Source organism: Macrobrachium rosenbergii, chromosome 12 (assembly GCF_040412425.1).
Source record: "Macrobrachium rosenbergii isolate ZJJX-2024 chromosome 12, ASM4041242v1, whole genome shotgun sequence".
Classification (NCBI taxonomy): Eukaryota; Metazoa; Arthropoda; class Malacostraca; order Decapoda; family Palaemonidae; genus Macrobrachium; species Macrobrachium rosenbergii.
The window spans coordinates 28,141,796-28,161,383 of NC_089752.1; the positions used below are offsets into that span (position 1 = coordinate 28,141,796).

The 19,588-nt window shown below is 37.4% G+C and overlaps 2 protein-coding genes across 3 annotated transcripts in view; one reads left to right on the forward strand and one right to left on the reverse strand.

Annotated features, from left to right (window-relative positions):
- Positions 1 to 7,277, reverse strand: part of LOC136844468 (uncharacterized) — a 28,053-nt gene extending 20,776 nt beyond the window's left edge. The window contains exon 1 of the mRNA XM_067113734.1: positions 7,157 to 7,277. The gene's annotated coding sequence lies outside the window, so the exon portion shown is untranslated. The remainder of the gene's footprint in view (positions 1 to 7,156) is intronic.
- A 3,157-nt stretch (positions 7,278 to 10,434) lies between these two features.
- The window catches only part of LOC136844471 (immunoglobulin superfamily member 10-like), an 809,371-nt gene continuing 800,217 nt past the window's right edge, over positions 10,435 to 19,588 (forward strand). For both annotated transcript variants that reach the window (XM_067113741.1, XM_067113742.1), the window contains exon 1: positions 10,435 to 10,493. The gene's annotated coding sequence lies outside the window, so the exon portion shown is untranslated. The remainder of the gene's footprint in view (positions 10,494 to 19,588) is intronic.

The following is a 19,588-nucleotide window of genomic DNA, read 5'->3' on the forward strand; positions in this document are numbered from 1 at the left end:
ACCAGCGGGAAGTCCCAGATCCCATTTCCGAGCAGGCCAGAACATTTTAAGCTGGTCCTGGTAAATTCAGTTGTGTCAACAGATTCTGGTAAATTCAGACGTGCTTTTTTGACGTAAGTAGTGAGTTAGGTGTTTTGCATTCAATGGGCTGGTGCATTGCAACCAGGGTGGATCATAAGCCAGCAGCCTTATCCAAGGAGACTTGCTGAAAATCTGATGATATACACCACCTATACATATACACTGTATATACTGTATATGCATATACATACATACATACATACATACATACATACATACATACATACATACATACATACATACATACATACATACATACATACATACATACATACAATCTTAGGTACCGTTTCTATTTCTGTCTGTCATTCATTCTTGTATATATATATATATATATATATATATATATATATATATATATATATATATATATATATATATATATATATATAAAAATATATATCAATGCTGCACGAAGGAACCTGTGCTTGAGAATACCAATTAGATATATAAATATATATACATATATATCTATGTCTATCTGTCTATCTTTATATATATATAAATATATATATATATATATATATATATATATATATATATATATATATATACACAAGATGTATCTGTCTGTCTGTCTGTCTGTCTGTCTGTCTGTCTGTCTGTCTGTCTCTCTCTCTCTCTCTCTCTCTCTCTATATATATATATATATATATATATATATATATATATATATATATATATATATATAATGTATGTATATGTATATATGTATATATGTATATATATATATATGTTATATATATATGCAACATACATACATACATACATACATACATACATACATACATACATACATACATACAATCTTAGGTACTGTTTCCATTCCATCTACCCTTCATTCTTGTATCACGTAGGAGTCTTAGTTCCCATAGATGCTTTGTAAAAATGATGCACTCGATGATCATTCTTGCTTACCAGCGTTCATCTCTCCCACCAATTCTTCATTGGCCGGCCGGAGACTCGAAGTCGGGCCTAGCAAAGTGCTAGCCGAGAACTCTACCGACTCGTCCAGTAGATCGAAAGCCCAGCGGCAAAGTAAAAGAATCCCTTCTCACTGGATTTAAAAATAATGATGCAAATAATTATCCCATCATCGATCAAGGAAGATGTGGTCGTTTGAGGAAAAAAAACGTGATTTGATGGGGCTTACCAATGCAAAATACTCTTACTGGTCCATTGGTCCAGTGGTTAGTGTCGTGGTATGCCACTCAGATGTCGCGGGTTCGCGTCTCCCTCAGGGCGATGAAAAATTACTGGCTCTGTATCATGATCAGTTAACGGCTGCAGTGTGGGTCTGTCTGCGGTGGGAGGTTGAAACCAACATTCTTTGGCAGCTTGAATTTCAAGTCAATGGCCCCTGTGTTCCTGTTCCATGTGAATAGGTTTCATCTACTGCAATAATAATAATAATGATAATAACAACACTAACCACGTCTACTTCCCCACTTCCGTAGAACTTAAGATTTCTTTTGCTTCCTTCTTTTTCGAGTCTTAAGGAAGCGTGTTTGTCGCTGCCTTCGGGGTTAATGGCTCATTGCTTGATTTAATTTACTCAGAATCCAAACTGCAATTCAAAATTGTCAAGCCCATGGAGACTGAATATCTCTCTCTCTCTCTCTCTTACCTAAGATTTTCGTTCCATCGGTAACAGACGGAAAAATAGAACGGCCTTCGTCAAAAAGATTTATTTTGGAGTTTAAAACAAACAATATTAAGCCTACAAACATTGCAATATCAGTAGAAGCCTGATAGATTAACAGAAAATCAATTAGATATATGAAGAAAAGTTAAGTTTTAAACTGAAGATAAGAAGAGATCTTTCAAATAATGTGGTGAATGACAGATAATGTTGTCTGGAAAATGAACGGAAGTGCTCTTCCTACTGTTCTAGTCACCATCTTGTCCTAAATTTCCTTGTAAGATTAGTGATAACAAGGTCTGTAGACCTTGAGTGATAAAGGATTGATCGCGGCTGTTTACTATCGTTGACTAAATGAAAATACTGGTCAGTGTTTTGAAATTTTTCAGAACAGAAGACTTAGCTATGATTCAGCAGCTGAAGTATAAATATGGCAATGACCATTGTATTGTTTTCCCTGGAGTACCTTCTTTGGTTTTGTTCACACACACACACACACACACACACACACACACACACACACACACACACACACACACACACACACGCACGCACATTCCTGGTCAGCTAGGTTCACAAGTAATCACTGGAATAATATTTGAAAAGTACTTCAGATCAGAATACCTTCAGTAACTCATTCAAAACCATTTGAAAGTATAACATAGAGGTGACATGGTCATGTAATCAAATTGATCTCTGATGACGATTACATAATGCGGAAGACGAGATAAACCTTCAAAATTGCAGCTGTATCACTAAGGATGCCGCTATAGGTGAAAGCAACGCTTGTGATATGTAGACAACTATATCACGTTTTCCTCTCGAGAGAAAACTTGTTTGAAGTTATATCTTTCATTTGTTGTATTTCATTGGTATTATAGCTTTTTTTTTTATCTCTATGAAACGACAACAAAGTAGAGATCACCGGTTTTGACATAAATACCCCCCCCCTCTCTCTCTCTCTCTCTCTCTCACTTATCGATTGGGTAGTGTTTATGGTATAGGCTAATTACAATTTTGATTGTCGCTTCTTCGAATCATGTCAGCATCATCATGGACAGATTTTATTTCATGGAAAGAAATTGCTTTAGTCGCATCAGTAAGTTTCTTGCAAGAATCTTCATATCGTGGTTTTTTTTTTTTTAGATTTTCATAAGGTAGTTTCCGGTGAAATATAAGCAGATTTGTTTCTTACATTGTTGTTTTTCTTCACGACAGCTGTTTCGCTTCTCTGGGTCATTTTAAAGCAACTACTGACTTCCAGTCTGGATTTGCAACCTTTTTGTTTTTCCATGCAGAGAGAAAAGCGGCAGTTGGTCGAGGGATTAAATGATTTTGAATGAGTCGATAAAAGGAATATCAGTTGAGCAAAAATTTTCAAATAAAATTCCAACGATTAGACGTAAGTATAGCTGAAGTCTCCCAATAGTGGTCTTGGCAGAGGAATGCAGCTATCTCCTAGGTTCTGGGCCAGATTCACACCAAGAAAGTAATATTTATGTATAAGTTTGCCTCGATTAATTTTCTTAAAAAGTTTGCTTTTATATCTGTATTTTTATATATACAGTACATTTTGAATGCCACGAATCAAGTAAATTTTGACAGAAAACACTAATTTCATCTTAAATGCATGACACTTGAGCAAGCCACGAAAGATCGGAAAATCCTGGCAAGCTCAGCTCATCCATAAATCAAGTTAAGTATACCTTAGTTTAACCAGACCACTGAGCTGATTAACAGCTTTCCTAGGGCTGGCCCGAAGGATTAGATTTATTTTACGTGGCTAAGAACCAATTGGTTACCTAGCAACGGGACCTACAGCTTATTATGGAATCCGAACCACATTATAACGAGAAATGAATTTCTATCACCAGAAGTAAATTTCTCTAATTCTTCATTGACCGGTCGGAGAATCGAACGCGGGCCCAGCAGAGAGCTATTCGAGAACAATACCAACCAGTCCAATGAGGAACTCAGCTCATCTAGAGTCTACACCAGCTCATCTATAGTCTACACCAGATTTTACCAAATGAAGTTCGGTCCCACAATTCAGAAACCAATTCACCACCTGGTAACGTGGCATAAAACATTATGACTTCGCGCACCGCATCCAAATGGTGGGGATCTTTGGTGGTCCAAGCATGGGCTGACGTCACATGTGTTGTTATTGCAAACGTGAGTTGAGAATGCGCCCCGGTGTCGGTGATAATTGCTGATGTGACAGTGTTACAGGCTGCTTCAGCGAGAGCCTTCGCTGGCGTGAGAGAGAGCTTAATCATCAACAAGAGATGTGACAATAGGTCAGTTATCATAATCGGTCAGTCGCAAATAAGCTGCTTTACAAGCTAAACCAAGATCGAACTTAAATTGTAAAAAGCTTCTGTATACAAATTCGTCACAAGTAAATCGAATCCTGTCTTGCATTTGTTAGTGTAGCTTCCTATTACTAAGGGCCCTTCATTTTTAGACTTCTTTCTATCCGATTCTATTCACAACCGTTTGCCATTATTCCATACAGATGAATACATGTAAAAAGCTTCTATATACAGGCTAATCAGCAGCCAATCGAATCCAGTTACATATACTTCGTTGTTCATCATTATCTTTCATCTGTTTGTGCAACTTCTTGATACTGAGGTCTCTTCATTTTAAGACTTCTGTGTATCCATCAACAGAACGCTTTCCAGGTCTTCCAATCCTCCTTCCGCCCGAATTTAGTAATTATACACTTTTTTCCATCAATCTGTGGTTCTTCATTATTTCCTCAAGAAGAAATGTCGTGTTGAATCCTTTTACATATACTGTTTCTTTAATATAACGTTATGTCCATTTCTCCTTTTCTATAACTTGCTCAGTATAAACTGAGCATCATACAGTATATAGGCAGACTTCATTGTTTTTTCATTGACATTTAGCAGCGTCACTTAGCTTCCCTACGAAAGAGTTGGGCAAACCATTCTTGCTCATTTTCTTTGTTTTATCCCCAGCAACCTAAACAGTTCTTGCTCATTTTCTCTATGTTTTTTATCCCCAGACAACCTAAACAATTCTTGCTAATTTTCTTTATGTTTTATCCCCAGTCAACCTCAACAATTCTTGCTCATTTTCTTTGCGTTTTATCCCCCGACAACTGAAACAATTCTTGCTCATTTTCTTTATGTTTTATCTCCAGACAACCCAAACAGTTCTTGCTCATTTTCTTTACGTTTTATCTCCAGACAACCTAAACGCTTCTTGCTCATTTTCTTTGTTTTATCCCCAGACAACTTAAACAATTCTTGCTAATTTTCTTTATGCTTTATTCCCAGACAACCTAAACAATCCTTGCTCATTTTCTTTATGTTTTATCTCCAGACAATTTAAACAATTCTTGCTCATTTTCTTTATGTTTTATCCCCAGAAAACCTAATCAGTTCGTGCTTATTTTCTTTGTTTTATTCCCAGACAACCTAAAAAATTCTTGCTCATTTTCTTTATGTATTATCCCCAGACAACCTAAACAATTCTTGCACATTATCTTTGTTTTATCCCCAGACAACCTAAACAATTCTTGCTTATTTTCTTTATGTTTAATCCCCAGCAACCTAAACAGTTCTTGGTCATTTTCTCTACGTTTTTATCGCAAGACAACCTAAACAATTCTTGCTAATTTTCTTTATGTTTTATTCCCAGACAACATAAACAGTTCTTGCTAATTTTTTTTATGTTTTATCCCCAGACAACTTAAACAATTCTTGCTCATTTTCTTTATGCTTTATCCCGAGACAACCTAAACAGTTCTTGCTCATTTTCTTTATGCTTTATCCCGAGACAACCTAAACGCTTCTTGCTCATTTTCTTTATGTTTTATCCCCAGACAACCTAAACAGTTCTTGCTTATTTTCTTTGTGTTCTATCTCCAGCACCTAAACAATTCTTGCTAATTTTGTGTTTTATCTCCAGACAACTTAAACAATTCTTGCTCATTTTCTTTATGTTTTATCCCCAGACAACCTAAACAATTCTTGCTTATTTTCTGTGTTTTATCCCCAGACAACCTAAACAATTCTTGCTCATTTTCTTTACATATTATCCCCAGACAACCTAAGCAATTCTTGCAAATTTTCTTTGTTTTATCCCCAGACAACCTAAACAATTCTTACTTATTTTCTTCATGTTTTATCCCCAGAGACCTAAACAATTCTTGCTCATTTTCTTTGTTTTATCCCCAGACAACCTTTGCTCATTTTCTTTATGTTTTATCCCCAGACAACCTAAACAATTCTTGCTCATTTTCTTTATGTTTTACCCCCAGACAACTGAAACAATTCTCGCTCATTTTCTTTATGTTTTATACCAGGCAACCTAAACAATTCTTGCTCATTTTCTTTATGTCGTTACCAGGCAACCTAAACAATTCTTGCTCATTGCCTTTAAGTTTTATCCCAGACAACCTAAACAGTTCTCGCTAATTTTCTTTATGTTTTATCCCCAGACAACCTTTGCACCTACTCCACAGCTGTTGAAGGGCGTCCACATCCATTAACACTTTCTCTGTAACCTCTCCTTTCTGTTATTCTATGCAGCTCGCACCAGGTATTCCATAATAGCCGCATGATTCAACCGTCTCTCATTTTCACCAACTAATCTGACATTCTCGTCTGTCTTTCATGTGCCGATTCCAGTCATACCTTTTTCCATTATTTCATACATATAAATATATGCATATATAATGTATATAATATATGTAATGCGATTAGATGTTTGCAGCTTTCCGTACACATGAGAGAGAGAGAGAGAGAGAGAGAGAGAGAGAGAGAGAGAGAGAGAGAGAGAGAGAGAGAGAGAGATGGAAAAGGCCGTTCAAGAACGATCCAACACATGTATATACAGTAATGCGATTAGATGTTTGTAGCTTTACGTAGACTTGAGAGAGAAAAAGTTAAGTATACCTTAGTTTTACCAGACCACTGAGCTGATTAACAGCTCTCCTAGGGCTGGCCCGAAGGATTAGACTTATTTTACGTGGCTAAGAACCAGTTGGTTATTTAGCAACGAGAGAGAGAGAGAGAGAGAGAGAGAGAGAGAGAGAGAGAGAGAGAGAGAGAGAGAGAGAGAGAGAGAGGGCCCGCTTAAGAACGAACTAACACGTGTATACAATAATGCGAATAGAAGTATGCAGCTTTACGTAAACATAAGAGAGAGAGAGAGAGAGAGAGAGAGAGAGAGAGAGAGAGAGAGAGAGAGAGAGAGAGATGAAAAAGGGCTGCATAAGAACGAGCTAGCACACTGGTAGCTTAATAAAGCAACAAGTTTTCTTAATACGCAACAACTTAGCATTAACCTTCTTTGGTGAAGTATGTGAACGTTATGCGCATTAACCAACCAACGGGAAATACAAAGCATCGAAGCAGGAGTGAAATTTGTCAAAGAAACCTTGAAGGTAAAACTCACCTTCTCTTTTTAGAACGTAATAGCCAAAGAGATAAAGCCTCAGAACGGAAACTCGCCCTGGTCTAATCCATGATCACAGGACAACTGGCTCATCCCAAGTGAGTCTATGTTTAACCAAATAAAATCAGTAGCAAGAAAAAGTGGAGGAGGGGGGCGGGGATAGGAGTAACGGGAAGGGGAGGGAGTCACGCGTTTTAACATATTAAATTTTGTTTCATTACAGAAACGTGACTTAGCCAAACTTCGACGTTTGCTCGTGCCTCCGGCAGGTCCAATTAAGCCTCGGGACCTTATCTGAAGAACGCATTCATACCTATAACCACGAGTAGTCTGGCTGTTGTTCTCCCCTTAATGATGTTGCTCGACCACGACGTTGCTGTGCATGCCAAAACAGTGCAATGAGATCGTGTTGATTCTGTTTCGATGCCAGAATCTTATTTGATCTGATCAAACAACTCGGAAGTTTTACCGAAATGTTACCGAATGCAATTATTCTATGTCGGAGTGACGGTCTGTCTGGCTGGAATTACCATTGTTTCTTATGCAACATTTTCAAAACTTGCAGTGACTGTCTGTGGCTGTGTATCAGAGTTTCATAGATATTATGGATATACATTCCTATTACCGTTTCAGTATTTTGCACATCTATTGTGACTGTCTGTTGGTTTCTGTTTACTTAACAAATCGGCGTGAAAGTCGTATGACTGAGTCTTGGGGAAATCTTATGAAAATGAGGAATTAAGGGTATTGACAGAATTGTATCTTTACTCTTCCACATTGTAGGTATTAACAACAACCATAGTAATGATTTTGGACTAATATAAATATGCTAGAACTTGGCTCGAGATCTGCACTGACAAATTATGTGTCGACATTCATCGGGTGGGTTTTGCCGGACCATAGTTTATTTTTTTTTTCTGGCAGGGAGAAAAAAGTTAAGTATACCTTAGTTTAACCAGACCACTGAGCTGAATAACAGCTCTCCTAGGGCTGGCCCGAAGGATTAGATTTATTTTACGTGGCTAAGAACCAATTGGTTACCTAGCAACGGGACCTGCAGCTTATTGTGGAATCCGAACCACATTATGACGAGAAATGAATTTCTATCACCAGAAATAAATTCCTCTAATTCTTCATTGGCCGGTCTGAGATTCGAACCCGCGGCCAGAGGCATTGCAGTGATGCAGGAAGCACTTTTGGAACTTTTCTTCCCCCACCAGTATCTGTTTTGATGCCACTAATTGAACTGGTCTCTTCAGTCTTGTCAGGAAATTGAAGGAAAAGTCCGGAAAAGAATGAGAAAGATATGAAAAGAGTATTGACAGTTCAACTCCACAACGAGCATCAGGTTTTAACAACAACAGTAAGACCAATAAGAATATTGGGACAGCTCCTAGCCCGGGGCTACGTGCCTAAATGTAAACGGCGAAAAGAGAGGATGATCTTATTTTCATTCTTGATAAACGGTCGAAGAACTCCAGACTAAGCTGAAGTCTTTTTATTTGCATGGCAGATGCGTTTTTGAGCTGTGTGTGAAGTTCCTTCAATTATTCAGCGAAATAATCAGGCAGGCAGTGAACCGCATATGATACACTAATCACTTAACTGGATTTTTTTTATCCTGCGTAGAAGACTTATTGCTGTTTTTTCATGGCGCTCACACACATATAGTATATATATATATAAATATATGTATATATATGTGTGTGTATATATATATATATATATATATATATATATATATATATATATATATATATATATATATATATATATATATATATATATATATATATATATGGAGAGAGAGAGAGAGAGAGAGAGAGAGAGAGAGAGAGAGAGAGAGAGAGAGAGAGAGAGAGAGAGAGAGATAAACTAACTACAAATTATATGTTTGTAGAAATAAAATATATCTAAAAAAATTGGGATATTTAAACATGGTAAAAACGTACCATTTGAAGTTAATGAGTTTTTAATGCATTATTATTATAATGATTATTAATCAAAGAATGGAATAAGCCAATAAAGACCATTTTCATGCTTTACAGATTCTCCTAAAATATGTCAACAGTATAAATGAGGAAATCCAGTCACATACTGACGAAAATAACGGATGAATAAAAATGGGTAATCAAGAGATTTAAGCATGAGCATAAGGAAACTGAATCTTAAAAAAACAAGTAAAAAATGCGCCGACGTTTCTTCGGCGCAGTCGAGTTTTCTGCACATCGTATAGCCTAATCAAGGCCACCGAAAATAGATCTCTCTTTCAGTGGTCTCGGTGTAATGCTGTATGAGCCGCGGCCCATGAAACTTTAACCATGACCCGTTGGTGGCCTGGCCTATATCGTTGCCAGACTCACAATTATGGCTAACTTTAATCTTAAATAAAATGAAAACTATTGGGGCTAGAGGGCTGCAATTTGTTATGTCTAATGATTGGAGGATGGATGATCAACATACCAATTTGCAACCCTCTAGCCTCAGTGGTTTTTAAGATCTGAGGGCGGACGGACAGACAAAGCCGGCACAATAGTTCTCTTTTCAGAAAACAAAAAACGGAAAATTATGGAAGACGTATTGAGAACATCAGGTGAATGGAAAAGGAAGTAAAAAACTTAAAAGTAGCAGTGTAATGGACTCGAGGTGCTTGAAATAAGGATCTTGATATATCAAGGAATCGTTGTAGGCCGACGTTATTTGAAGGGCATTGACGAGCTGCTGGTGAACGTGTACGAATTGGCTGTAGTGATGTGGAAGCGTTTGTAATATTAATATCCCGTCCTTGCTGATGATGCTATTTTTTCTTGGAATAATAATTATGGTGATGTTAACAACAGTGATAATAATAAAGTAAGAGTAATAAGAATTATATTACAAAGACAGCAGCTTAAGCAAATCTAAAACTATTAACAATAATAATTATGGTAACAAAGATAGTACTACTACTACTACTGCTACTAAAACCAGTAATAAGAGCATTATGAGACTGAAATTAAACCTTTTTCAATCATTCATAAAGCTGGAATGATTCCTCCGTTTAATCTGACATGTTTAAAACTCGCATTGTTGTGGAAAAAAAAAAATGTTTATACTCGTAATTTCGTCTCAAGCACAAAAAAATCTATTGGAATAATTTCTCAGAAATTAAAAAAAAAATATTTTGTAATGAAAAGGTTTTTTTTTCTTTGAAGGAAAAGATTAGCATTTGGAGGAATTTGTCTTGCTTTTCTTGTGACTCATTTATTTATTTATGTATTTGATCTTATTTATTTTGCAGTGGCCGCAGAGTTGCAAGTCCGAAGGACCTTCATAACAATCACCCTAAAGAATGTTGGTGAGTAGAGTTTAGATTAGAGCTGATCATTATTATTATTATTATATTATTATTATTATTATTATTATTATTATTATTATTATTATTATTATTATTATTATTATTATTATTATTATTGAGACGTTGGGCCTTCTTTGGTTGCGTTGATAGCGAAGGTTGGTGGGTTTCTGCCTGTTCCTCACTGTTGTGACTGGTACAGTGGTTCATTCGGGTTCGAGAGGGGTGGGGGTGGGGTGGCCTGTTGTTATTCATCTTATTCCTCCTTCTTTCTCGTTAGCATTTGGCGCTGTTGTTTATTTACGCGTTCTTTCTCTGGTTCTCTTTCGTCGTGTTTGGAGTCGGCCAATTTTCTGCATGCTGTTTGGTGGCATGGCCTCCCCAGCCGCCCCCCCACCCTACTTCTCTCTCTCTCTCTCTCTCTCTCTCTCTCTCTCTCTCTCTCTCTCTCTCTCCGCCTAGGTGATGCTTAGCGCGACTGATATGTTTCTACGTATACTAGTCGAGAGAAATTCGATTTCATTATTATTATTATTATTATTATTATTATTATTATTATTATTATTATTATTATTATTATATGATCTGTACGATCTTTCACATAGCTCAGTGATCATATGCAAGAAAGATAAAGCTTAGAGAAGAGGAGCATAGCAAAAAATATATATGAAAATAACAAAATACAGTAATTCATATATTTACAAAAAAAGATGCTAAGATCACATAGAAAAAAATTAAGCGTAATATTCCATTCCACTTTATACTTTGGCAAATGATGTTTTATTGCAGTTCGCCCCAAATCTTAAAAAAAAAGTCCCTGTTGGTGTGAGCTCAGAGGTTCACATCAGTCCTCTCATTCCCTTCCACATCTTACAGCATTAAAAAAATATTACAAAAATAATAAATAACAACTTTATGTTGAAATTTTCCCTTTGATGGTTCTTGGACGTTTTCCTTTCCCCAAAGGCACATAACGAGCGATATCGGGAGACAGATAAACACTCCGTTTTCACTGACGACTGAAAAAATGAGAGAAAAAAAAAAACAGAGAGAAGAGAAGCGAACCAAAATAAAAGCTGTGAGAGGAAATTGCTTTGTCTGCGTTGGAGTCTCATTTTTTTTTTTACCTACTGAGGGAAAAATGCTTGGAGGCGATCCCATTCGAGAATTGTACTGAGATGTGTAAAAAATCTTTTATGCTGAATACAATCCAGTTACTAAGATGAATGCGTTAATCATTCATTTTATCCGGAAAGAGAGAGAGAGAGAGAGAGAGAGAGAGAGAGAGAGAGAGAGAGAGAGAGAGAGAGAGAGAGAGAGACGGCCCAAAAGATGGTGGCTGGGCGGGGGTGTGTTTTTTTTGGGGGGGAGAGAGTGAATCAGGAGTGTTCGGTGGTACACTTGCTTACGACCAGCTGAACGTGTCCATTGATTCTTCCTATTATGGTTTAGGAAATTTTTGCTTTCCCGGTTAACTGCTAGAGGCATCATTTCCACTGGTAAAGTGAAGGAATGTCAAATACGGAGTTGATTAGGATGTCTTCTAGACTAGAAGGACAGGATTTTTTTTTTTTGTAGACTGATAAACATAATGAAGATGGTCGTGGGGGAAAATATGTCTAAAAAATGCTGCCACAAAAATCATTTACTTCTGTTTATATAAGCAGGGGTCCATTAACGTCAAAAGTAACATAAAAAGTGCATGATTTGACGCCTCAAAATTTAACAATGCCTTTTACAAAAATTGTAATAGACAATTGTAATAGACACATTATCATTGTAATAGACAATGATAAGAACTATGTCCAGATTCTAATAAATGAATGACATGATAAAAGAATAGGAGTACTCGGAAGTTCTTTGAACATAACTATTGCAGTTTTTTTTACTGCAAATTCATTTCTTACGTTGTTGTGCTTATAAAATTATTTTTAGGCAACGGTAACAAGCATAGGTGTAAGAGCCCCGACGCTGTCTCTTCCAAACACGTGTGTGTTCGTCGATCGTCATCATCGGAGTCGACAGGACAAAACAGGAGCGTCTCGTTTTCTTTCTCTACAGGAACGCGATTTCAACCATACAATATTTCAGTCTTTCTCCCTAAGCATTGTTGTCTTAACGTATGTACAATCACCACTACTTGCATTGCCATGCAAGCATTCTAATCATGTACTCATAATGTTCCAACGAATCTTCTGTATCAAACTGTGTGTATGTTTCTGTTTGTGAAGACGCCAAAGGTCTCTCCATTTCACATTTATTATGCTATTGCATTGTATCCATTAATCTGTCTTGAATCTCATGCAATTGGCCATATGTAGAATTTCCTGACCCTTCCACTGATGTATGTTTCATCACCACATGTTAATCATGTCTCTTGATATCGCCATCTGTTTGTCTGCCGACAAACACAGATGTCTGAACCTTTTATGTCCGTTTTACCTGTCTGTGTGTAGACGCTACATTACCGCTCGCACGCGTCAATAACATCTTCCAAGATTCTGTACATTTATCTCAGTAAGGAACAACCAATAAACCAGTTAACACCCAGCCATTATGTCGCTCATTCCCCAGTCCTTACACTGGTGACCCCGGAGTGACTCGAAGGACCCGGCCGACCCAAGATGACGACCCACGCCTGATAGACCCTTCGCCGCCTCGCTGTTTCCCGCCGTTCCTGAGTTCTCAGTATTAGTCCGACCCTCCGAGATGACCCACTCCACCACCGAGCCCTGGATACCTCCTCCAGGAAACCTGAAGCCGCCCCCGCACTCGTACTGGACGAGCTGACCAACGAAGGACCAGCCACGTCATCCTTCAGCCTGCTGCCGCCCCTCTCGAGCTGGCTACCAAGGATCAGCCGCCGTCATCCTTCAGCCCTCGAGCCGGCCACCGAAGGATCATCCGACGTCACCCTTCAACCAGCTCCCGTCCTCCTCGAGCTCCTGCTGGCCGGTGCCGCCCTTCAGCCTCCTACCCGCCCCTAGCCCAAGCCCTTCGAGCCAACTACAATTGTCGCCAAGACAATTTCCGCATCGATGCCTCGCTTGTGGGGGGAACATTGTAAGAGCCCGTCGCCGTCTCTTCCAAACAATCAGACGTTACACACGTCTTGGGGGAGAGTACTTGTAAGAGCCCCGACGCTGTCTCTTCCAAACACGTGTGTGTTCGTCGATCGTCATCATCGGAGTCGACAGGACAAAACAGGAGCGTCTCGTTTTCTTTCTCTACAGGAACGCGATTTCAACCATACAATATTTCAGTCTTTCTCCTAAGCATTGTTGTCTTAACGTATGTACAATCACCACTACTTGCATTGCCATGCAAGCATTCTAATCATGTACTCATAATGTTCCAACGAATCTTCTGTATCAAACTGTGTGTATGTTTCTGTTTGTGAAGACGCCAAAGGTCTCTCCATTTCACATTTATTATGCTATTGCATTGTATCCATTAATCTGTCTTGAATCTCATGCAATTGGCCATATGTAGAATTTCCTGACCCTTCCACTGATGTATGTTTCATCACCACATGTTAATCATGTCTCTTGATATCGCCATCTGTTTGTCTGCCGACAAACACAGATGTCTGAACCTTTTATGTCCGTTTTACCTGTCTGTGTGTAGACGCTACATTACCGCTCGCACGCGTCAATAACATCTTCCAAGATTCTGTACATTTATCTCAGTAAGGAACAACCAATAAACCAGTTAACACCCAGCCATTATGTCGCTCATTCCCCAGTCCTTACATAGGTAACATTTCATTTCAGATACAGTGTATATATATATATATATATATATATATATATATATATATATATATATATATATATATATATATAAATTTATATATATGACTCACATGGGGAACGAACCTCGGTATCCCGAGTGCCAGGCCAAGGCGGTAGCGACTGACCTACCACGGTAGGTCAGTCGCTACCGCCTGTCACTCGTTCCCGGTGTGAGTCAGAAATATACGAGTATTTCAGAGAAACACGTGGCTCGTGTTCGTTACTTCCACACACACACACATATATATTATTGTAAAAAAGTCAGCCTCAAAGTAGCTCTTAAATACTTTTTCGTAAGATTCGCGGTATGGCTGACGTTCTGGTCAGATCCAAAGTTCAGAGAATTCATCGAAAGGACCTGAGTCACTCAGACGCGAAAGCAACAGGTACACGACTGAGACCGGGAAGCATAACAAACCTTTGAGAATTTTTGGGAGGGATATGCCTCAAGTATTACCTGGATTATTCATGATAATGTCAGATATTACATACAGTTATGTAGGACCATTTGCATGCAACAACTCTGTCTCTTTCTTTCTCTCTCTCACTATGTGTATATACTGTATATATATACAGTATATATATATATATATATATATATATATATATATATATATATATATATATATATATTTATATATATACAGTATATATATATACAGTATATATTCTTCTTCTTCGTTTAACGTGCTTTTTCCCATTTTTTTTATATGGGGTATGCACGATGCCTTCTTTTGAAGGACTTTGATTTGGCATTGGGGTAGACCGTAGCCTCGATCGGCTGCCCTGCCTGACATCGCTTAGACCCCGGTAGCGCATGTGTACATGTATCGTACCAAATCCCCAGCTCCCTTTCTCCCAGCAGCGAGAGAGTTGAGCGGTTAGGTCGACAGTTCGAGACATGTAAGGTGTCTGTTATGTTTCTAGATGTTGGAGTGGCTTTGTTTGTGTGTGTATTAGTCTGTAACACCTATTTGCTTTCGGCAAACCTATCCGTTGATTACATACATAATCCCGCGGTGTCTACACGGATAGCAAAGTGTCCGCCTCTCTGACCGGTTGGCTGCGGATTTGAACCCGTGCCACAGACCTCTATGAAGTCTGAGGCTGCTGCTCTACCGACCTAGCCATCGAGGCTCCATATATACAGTATATATATATGCATATACATATACATATGTACATATATGTATGTATATATATACACATATACATACATATGTATATATATAAGTATATATATATATATACGTTATATATATATATATATATATATATATATATATATATATATATATATATATATATATATATATATATATATATATCAATGGGGAGTAAGCGGACATAAAGACTTGCTAAAAGGGTCAATTTATTCCCGACGTTTCGTAATGGCTTCATTACATTTTCTAGGGCTGTATAAAATAAATAACATAAATTACAAAAAGGGTACAAATTTAAATTTAAAAATTAAGCACAATGGATTACAAAATAAAAAAATTAAAAATAGAAGGGACAATTAAAAGGACAACGTAAAAACAAAACAAAATCTCTAAAAATATACAATATAAAAAAAAATATATATAAAAAGTAAGAAGATATGGACCAACCTATTCAGTGGCAATGTTAAAACTAAACAGAAAACGAAAGACTAAGAGAGGTACAGTGTGCCGGCAGAGGTTTGGCTGTTTAACAAGGGGACGAGTCGTTTAATCATTAATGATTCCAAAATGGCCAATTCATGGCTGCTAGAGGCTCGCCCTAAAACAGAAAAATCCTTATTTTCAATTGAAGTTTTACATATTCTAGAGTGATTTCTGATATTCGAAAACTCTGGGTTTGTAATTTTACTGCCTGTCCTATAGCTTACTCCACGATGAGAGTCTATGCGTACCTTCAGAAGCCTCCTGGTGGATCCAATATAAGTTCCTAAATTACATTTAGGACACGTATAGCTATACACACACCCGGAGGACATATAAGGGCATAAACGATCTTTGTACTTAAATAAAGACCCGATGGTGAGAGGATTAACAGGTATCAGGTGGACCTTAATGGCTCCAAACTTACTTTGGATCTGTTGTGAAAAGTTTTTCTAAAAGTATTATCAAATAAAAATGGAAATTTAGCATAAAAATTCAATTTAGGAACACTGTAAATTGTAGGTTTGAGGGAGAAGTACTTGTCTAGAAGCGTTCGAAGTATCTTAAAGACCAGTTCAGATGGGAAGCAGTTTTCCTTAAAATATTTACATAAAAGGCGATCTCATCTTGGAATAGGTACCAATCAGAGGTTAGCGTTAGAGCCCTGTGGAGGAGAGTAAAAACAGAATTAATTTTAAAGTTAAAAGAACAAAAACTATAAAAATTTGACCCTAAGCCCGTAAACGTTCTTTTTCTAAAAATCGTGGTGTTAAAAATATTGTTTTTCTAAGAACTAGGACGTCTAAAAAGAAAGCTGATTTTCGTTTTCTTTTTCTAGGGTAAACTTAACATTATGATGTTGTAAATTTAGAAAATCAAGGAAGGAATCAGCATCAAAATTATGTCTAAAAGGGCAAAGGTATCATCAACATACCTTACATAAAAAAGGGGGCGGCAGGCTAAGGGACAGTCAACTAAGAAGTGCTCCTCCAGGGAGCACATGAAAATGTTGGCAAAAGTAGGACCGAGAGGACTTCCCATTGCCATGCCGTCAACCTGCTTGTATAACTTACCGTTTTTTTTATATATATATATTTTTTTTTATATTGTATATTTTTTAGAGAGATTTTGTTTTGTTTTTTACGTTGTCCTTTTTAATTGTCCCTTCTATTTTTAATTTTTTTATTTTGTAATCCATTGTGCTTAATTTTTAAATTTAAATTTGTACCCTTTTTGTAATTTATGTTATTTATTTTATACAGCCCTCGAAAATGTAATGAAGCCATTACGAAACGTCGGGAATAAATTGACCCTTTTTAGCAAGTCTTTATGTCCGCCTCCCCATTGATGTATACCTGGCTGTGGCCACCGCTGTTTGGATGTTGATTGGATCTCTACGCGTGTCTTGGGCCTCTTTCTGCTGGACCGTGCCTGCTCTGTTGCAATGGAACTTCGAAGCTTCTTCTATGTGTTTCTGTTTCTACTGAGGATTAGATGGAGAGGGTGTGATCATTTTCATCAACTCGTCAGGCGACGCTATGGTGCTGACTTACTGGCGAAATGCAGAAATTTAGAAAGACATTACCGAAAACTGGAAAAAGCAAAACTTGATCTGGAATTTCTGCAGTACTGTTCTCTAAATAGCATTGTGCCTAATTTTGTGAAGTTTAAACTTTATAAATCATCCCTATATTCTTCACAGTTTTACTCGGACACTACAAGGAAAAATTACTGGATATTGAAATAACTAGCAAACAAAGGATTATTGATAAACATTTAAGTGTCGTTAACAGTTGCCGGTCAGAGGTTGTCTCTAGTCTCTCTCTTATAGATAGCATTATTTTTAAGACCCTTTTAACAAAACAATACAGGATTTTATTGACAATGTACAGCTACGTCATAACAAGAAGCTAAAAATTTAGGCATTTCTATTCCCAAATTTCATACAAAACGTACCTCTGTTTTTAACTTTTCCAATTATGTATTATCTAAGAGGAAGAATTTCTCCTTTCTCTGGGTTTGGATTTCTGCCTGCCTAACTTTAAACCTAACTATTACAAGTTTTTTTGCCGTTAGAATCTATTTTTCACAGACTTAAATCGCTGCCTTTTGATGTCCACCTTGGTGATCTACAAAATCGCTTATTTGATCTGTCACATCACACTTTCAGAAAACTAAAGACCCAATGGACCCCATTTTTTAAAAAGACCGATTTTGAAATTCTAAAGGAACTGTCACAGAAAGAAGACCTCATAATCACGAAACCAGATAAAGGTAAGGGAGTTGTGTTGTTGAATAAACTGGATTATATTACGAAAATGGAAGTCATTCTTAATGATTCCTCCAAATTCCATATGATTGGATCTCCCGATTATTCCAACATTTTCAAAACGGAAGATAAAATTAACCGTTTCCTGAGAACTCTGAATAGAGAGAGAGAGAGAGAGAGAGAGAGAGAGAGAGAGAGATGCTATCAGCTGGAAGGCTAAACAGTATAAATGGGCATAAATAATTTGCGATAAGTTTAAAATTAATTGGATTCTATTGGTTCTGAAGGGAACGCACCCGTTCAGTTCATTGGCATTTATGCTCTTCCATTCTAAATCTCGTTGCACAAGAAGAAGCTTTCGTCACTGCAAGTGCGTGTAAAATTTTTTCATTCATTCTTGAGGAAATATGTATGGAACTGCCTTACGCACTGAGCCAATCGCCTTCTTGCACGCACCCTATCAGTTCAATGGATGATGAGACCCTTCTTTCCAATTCCTCTCTCACGACATCCACTTAACCATTCTTAGGTCTTCTTTCAACTCTTCCTTCCCAATACTTCAGAACTGAGCTCTTTTATTGATCTAACATCCTCTTTTCTTCCCACATGTCCAAGCCATCTCAAAGCATTCTCATTCATTTCACGAACGCTATCCTTGTTATTCTTCTGCGTGTCTCCACAGATCTCATTCATTCAGATCATGTGCTACATGTACTACAGAAGCCATTCATTTCTAAAGCTTCAACCTTTTTTCTTTCATTTACTTTCAACATCCACACTTCACTTTCTTAAAGGAGAGTTGGCTCAACTATTCCTTCATACATCCCAATCTTAGCTTCCATATATAATTCAAGCTTCTCCCTGGTCTTTTTCACACATCCTGCTACCTTCCGTGCTTCACCTCCTAGGTGATTATGTGCGTCTAAAGCTTTCATTCTGTCACTGTTGTTATTGATAATTGTTGTGCCATTTCCTGGTTTCCATTTACCCTCATAACCTTACTCTCATTTACTCAAGTATTTTATTCTGCAAACTCTCTTATCAGTTTCAAACTCTTTCATCAGTTTCTGTAGTTTTTCTTTGCTACAGTTTTCCCAGTCAGCAATGTATTTACAAATATCACACACTGCACTCTCTGTCCCCGACCCATTTCATCATCATATAATTTTGTACCTACATCTATAGGCCATCTCTGATTTCTTGCATTTCCTTATCCATCAAGATATTTCATAGCCAGTGAGACACAGCCCATTTTTTACACCGTATCTGCCATCGTACCTTGACGTACTGGTCGCTGGCCACTAGCGACTTTTTTTTATATTTTCGTGAAAATCCGCGGATAGATTTTGCGTAACAAAAATGAATGGCAGTCGGCTGGAAATGTAGCCAAAT